This window comes from Schistocerca nitens, chromosome 1, assembly GCF_023898315.1.
Source record: "Schistocerca nitens isolate TAMUIC-IGC-003100 chromosome 1, iqSchNite1.1, whole genome shotgun sequence".
Classification (NCBI taxonomy): Eukaryota; Metazoa; Arthropoda; class Insecta; order Orthoptera; family Acrididae; genus Schistocerca; species Schistocerca nitens.
The window spans coordinates 632,796,290-632,802,500 of NC_064614.1; positions in this window are offsets into that span (position 1 = coordinate 632,796,290).

Sequence of the window (6,211 nt, forward strand, 5' to 3'; positions counted from 1 at the left end):
TAAAACATCAATAAATTAACATATTTATAAGAACTATGGTGAATGTCCATAGAAAAATGTCATGTAACTAACACTTTTAATAAATGTCCTCCACAGATCATGGGGTTGTCTGAAATTTACATACCATTTCTGGTTGAAAATTCTCTTAAAACTAGATAGAACTGGAAAATACAAAAAAATTATATTCTGTACACAGATGATACTATGTATCAAATTTTGGGAAGCAAGTGCCCACAAATTTCAGTAACTCTCCTGATATATTTTACACACTTCGGTAAAAATAGGATTTTTTTATTTCAGAGCTCTGTGTCATAGACATCTACGTAAAATTGCATGGTGCCTTCTGCATTGTTTACAAGTAGTTCAAAGACGAAGAATAGTATACATATATTGCTAGTTACGAGACAGTATCTTCAAGGTATGTATAAAAATGATCATTACATGCTTCAATAAGTCAATGTATGTTGTAACAGTTGGTGTACATCAAGCACAAGACAATTTCAGTACAAAGTCTCCCACATGGGGTAAAGTGTTTCAAAAACTTAGTATGTTTTCAGAAAAGTGACAAAATAACTTCTGTCTCTAATTAGATTTCAGAAACAGTAACGGAACAGTTATATGTCTCAAGTATATAGTCTGATACAATAAGTAGTTCAATTTATAAAGCTTTTTGAGTACTGAATACGTCAACCATCAAGTGTTCAGATGTGTCATCCTGACTTATCTTATGTGATTCAGGGTAAATATAAAAAAAATCATAAGTTCAGAAATAAACAGTTTGCACTTCTCATTACCTTTCAACAGTGTACAAGTATGTAGTGTTGTACAGATATAAAACTTCCTGGCAGATTAAAACTGTGTGGCCGACTGAGACTCGAACTCAGGACCTTTGCCTTTCGCGGGCAAGTGCTCTACCATCTGAGCTACCGAAGCACGACTCATGCCCGCTCCTCATAGCTTTACTTCTGCCAGTATCTCGTCTCCTACCTTCCAAACTTTACAGAAGCTCTCCTGCGAACCTTGCAGAACTAGCACTCCTGAAAGAAAGGATACTGTGGAGACATGGCTTAGCCACAGCCTGGGGGATGTTTCCAGAATGAGATTTTCACTCTGCAGCGGAGTGTGCGCTGATATGAAACTTCCTGGCAGATTAAAACCGTGTGCCCGACCGAGACTCGAACTCGGGACCTTTGCCTTTCGCGGGCAAGTGCTCTACCATCTGAGCTACCGAAGCACGACTGTATGTAATCACTGTATTGCTTTTTTTACTTGTTACATTGTACAAACACTTTGAAAATTAGTGCATGACACTAAACATCTCAGGTGTACTCTTCTACTAATAGCTATATATACACCATATACTTTCTCAAAATTTACGAAAAACTGTGTATACACTGTAAACTAATCTCATTACTCCTGCAATTATATAATCTTTTGCACTTATATGTTTACTGGTTACTCAGGGTGCTCAACATAATTTGATATGCTTGTACATTTTGTAAAATTCCATTACCTTACCTTTTTGGTATAATCAAAAAAAAATTTTTCACTAAAAACAGAAAAACTTCCTCCTTCACTACTTTTGTACTCAGAAAATAAGAAAATGGTGTTAACTCTCTGAATTTACATAATCAGTGTTGTATAGTTTTTATGTTTCTGTTTATTGTCAAAAAGTGACTGTTCACCAATGTTTCCGCCAACCGAGAGGGTTTCAGTTTAACCTATCACCTCTACTATCATTATCTCTCACATGTGGGGGGACTGTTTATTATTTATCCACTGTCCACCTCTAGTTTAAAAATTTCTACCACCATTTCTGTTCCCAGCATTTCTATTCTCATAAAACTGTTGGCCCCACAGCTTGGTCCTACATCGTGATAATTTCTAAAATTATTTGGACTGCTGTCATTCCTCCCCAGGGTGTTGTTGCTATGACCTCGGTTAAAAAAATGGTTCAAATGGCTCTGAGCACTATGGGACTTAACTTCTAAGGTCATCAGTCCCCTAGAACTTAAAACTACTTAAACCTAACTAACCTAAGGACATCACACACAGTCATGCCCGAGGCAGGATTCGAACCTGCGACCGTAGCGGTCGCGCGGTTCTAGACTGTAGCGCCTTTAACCGCTTGGCCACCACGGCCAGCTGACCTCGGTTAAAATTGCCATTATTGTTAGCATTTCTATTATGATTGTGGTTACTCCTGTTTGGCCTCCTGAAATCAGTACCATGTTGGCCAAACCCGTTATATGCCATGTCTAACTTCTCTACATGTTTTAGGAACTGGTCTACAGATTCATCTGGCCCATAAACTAACCCCATTTGAATTTTTTCTGGTACCCTTCTCTTAAGTGTATCTATTTGAATTATTTCATCGAAAGGTTGGTTTAAGTGTGCAAGTTTCATGATCTGGTGTTTGAAAAACTCTTTCATAGCCCCTCTCTGCTCCCTGTACATCAGACCATTTAAAAGCTCACTCTTTATCCTTGCCTGTTCAGTATCAGACCAAAACTTTTTCAAGACAGACTCTTCAGATTAATCTATGGATAAATTGCTACAGTCAAGCTGGTTAGCCCATGACAAGGCTTCCCCTTCTAATGAGCTTTTAATAAACTTAATTTTTAATTCATCACTCATACCAGGTAGAAAACTATCAAGGCAATGTTGCCTGTTCAGTATCAGACCAAAACTTTTTCAAGACAGACTCTTCAGATTAATCTATGGATAAATTGCTACAGTCAAGCTGGTTAGCCCATGACAAGGCTTCCCCTTCTAATGAGCTTTTAATAAACTTAATTTTTAATTCATCACTCATACCAGGTAGAAAACTATCAAGGCAATGTTGTATAAAATCAACTGGATGAAAATGCATGTCACTGGAGAAACACTTTAAGGGCATAGTAGAACAGCTTGGGTATCCAACATTACAGAATGTTATTAGATGAGCCCCATCTTGTAACTGTTGTCCTTGTTTTTTGATAAGAGTGACATCACTATGTAAGTGTGACACATTTGAGTCTGTTATCTCAGCTATCTTCTGAACTTTTTCATCTACATCTGAGGCAACACTGTCTATTTTTTTATTTAGCTTATTTATAAAGGTTACCGCTTGTTTACTAGTGTCTCCAACAGCATCTTTACATCTAAATTCAACAGCACCTACCTCAGATCTGAGATCCATGTCTAGTTCCCCTATTTTTGTCTCGAAAGATATATTTTGGACTCTGAATCCTCCAACTCCCCCTCTACGTTTTTCATACATTTATCTATAGCTTTCACTTGAGAAAATGCTCCAACTAAGTCTTTTTTAACATTAGAAATTTGTGCATTAAGCTCTGCTCTAATGAGATTACAATCTGAGACTATTGACTTATCAAGTTTTTTACTATTTTTTCCATTTATGACAGTTTTTTTCAAGTTTTCACTATTTTTTCACATTTTTCACTATTTTTCCATTGATGACATTAATTCAGTAAACATGTCTTGTAAATTTAACTGTTTGGGTTTTTCGTTCAGCAGTGTTTCACTTAGATGCGACTGTTCTTGTTTCTCACAGTCTGGACTCGAATCTAACACACTACTGTTGTGATGGTTCACACGATTTTTTTATTTTTTTTTTATTTTTTGGTTGTTGTCCTCCTTGTTGATCTACAGCGTTGCTATACTGGCTGAAAAATGGGGGGTGGAAGTCAAACACAGATTACTTTAAATTATGTAGCCGGCAGGTGCACATTTGCATTTCACAGTTGTTTACTTTCACTGTTCACATCATCCCCCAACATACACAGTCATATGGCCAGTGCACTACTGTTTAACTTTCCATAAGCTTCATTAATAGGTTTCAGGCAAACACACATATACTGCTATGATAGTTTACTGTTGAACATCTACAAGCAGTAAAAGCCTGACCACAAAGTTCACATTTCTTGAAGAACAAAAAGGTACATATGGAAACAGACACTGTCATTGTCTTAACACATGCCCTAATTGTATAACACTTATTTCACAGTTAAGTTGAAGCATTGTTGTAGTTCTAACCGACACTGGTTTCTCGTCTAAAACTTGGCCATGAACTGACTGTCTCAGGACCAAAATTGGGACCCTTATATATCATCACAATAATAGGTGCTGAAATTACACATTATTCAAATTTTAATTTACAAGGCTTACAATTAAAACTTGACTCATTAAATTAACTGAATACATCAAAAACTTCTGTCTTTTTAGCAGATTCTTCTACCATAAGGGTTAGCCCAAATCATTTGTTTAATTGATGAAATTAACAAATATCATTACACAAACAATACTTTGGACAAAATTATTAATACTTTGGAATTAATTAAGGGCTGGCTTTGCTAACATGTTTTTGAATAGAGCTAAATAGATACTTTAAGAATACTATTAGTTGTTCTTCCAAATATGTATAATTAGTACAGAATTTATATTTGTTTATAAGTCAACAGTAGAATTAAGTTACGAAATAATTACTGATTTCATGCTACAACAAAAGATACTAACTAGGCGTAACAGAAATAAATTCAAAAATCAATTACATACATAAAACTAAGCACAAAATTAGATCTGGTGTTATATTCTTTTAAACTGAGGGCCATCCATTCTCTTTTATGGAAATGCAGATCATACATATGTTAATAGTAATCAGCCAAAAATGAAAAACACTAATTTAAAGAAGCAGATGGCAAAACAAGAGGGGAAGTAGGAATATCCCAACTTGCTTCATCACACTGTCTAAAAATCCTGAGTGTGCAGATTCATTTAACAGTTTTGGTTAACTATTGTCTAATACAGCCTGAAATATGTCTGTACCGGCTATGTTCTGTTTAAATTCATTAGTTGAAGCTGGTAGGTTCAGCACATTTATTTCATTGTTCTGATCACGATCCATTTTTTGTAAATTTGTTCGTAAATTAGCAATACAAGAAAAAACCGGTAAAATTGTTCACACTACACTGCACTGAGAAAATACAAAAATAAATGTTTTAATTGGTAGTTATCTCACTATTGTCATGGATCGGGTAGGTGGCATCAACTTTAGTAATAATGCTTCAACCATTACAATAATGTCTGTCCATAGCGTTGCATCATTCCAAATCTTCTTCACATGTACTACATAAAATTACATTCGATTTAAAATAATTCCACTTTGCAACACAATTATGAGCTTTTTGGTCAACTGAAACACAACACTGTCAAACATCCAAACATACAAGTATCCTAGTTACAATGGCACCAGTTTAACGACCTCCTTTTTGTTATGTATAATTAGATGCCCATTAATCGTAATAAATACGGTATTTATGGAGTAAAAGTATTGTTGCCTCGGTCGAGTGCTAGTTTTAAACAAAAAATTCTCCTCTTGTTTTTGAGGATCTCCTTCAATCCATTGCTTGAATTTCTTCTGCCTGGAACCAAGATTTTTTTTTTAGGTTCTGAAACCCTATAGGTTGACGTGTTTCTTGGAATAACATACACGACAAACTGATTTGTATGTAATTTTAATTTTTAATAATCCTAGATGCCTTGCTGCTGTCAATTACAATGATCACTCATCAAAATACATTCCATTTGTACGCAACTCCAGAAAAACTTTACATCTCTCCTTCCTTCCATCCCACCAGACAACATGCAACCAACCCGCACCCCGTTAACATTTTTCTAAAGTACATCAGTAATGATATAGTCATACTAACAAGGGGAAGGCCTCAGACACGGCCAACCAATTTGGCTCAGATTTGGCAGGTCGCTTGTGTACAACCTAAAACGAAGGACTCTTAAGATATTTTGAGAAAATCACCCCTAAAGGGTTATGACGAGCAATCGACTCAAAATTGGAGGGATCGATAGATAATTGTAAACAGAGCATTTTTCATCATCAGGGATGGGGCCCGCAAACGCAAACTTTTCCAGAAATCGAGGAAAGAAACTTTTACAACTGCCGCTTCTCTACCCAAATGGTAAACGCTTTTCGCCGACAGCGCAGATAGCGCAACGGCCAAGAAGCCGGCACGGTAGTTGAGCGTGTTTGGTCAGACAGCTGATTGGCTTCTGTAATGAAAGGAGTGGAAGGATCAACATACGAGCGGATGTTATTCTTTTAGTTTGTATTTTTCCATATCTCAATTGATAGGGATAGGAGGGTTAATAAGGTAAGTAAATCAATAAGGAATGATAATAATAAGGTAGGCAAACT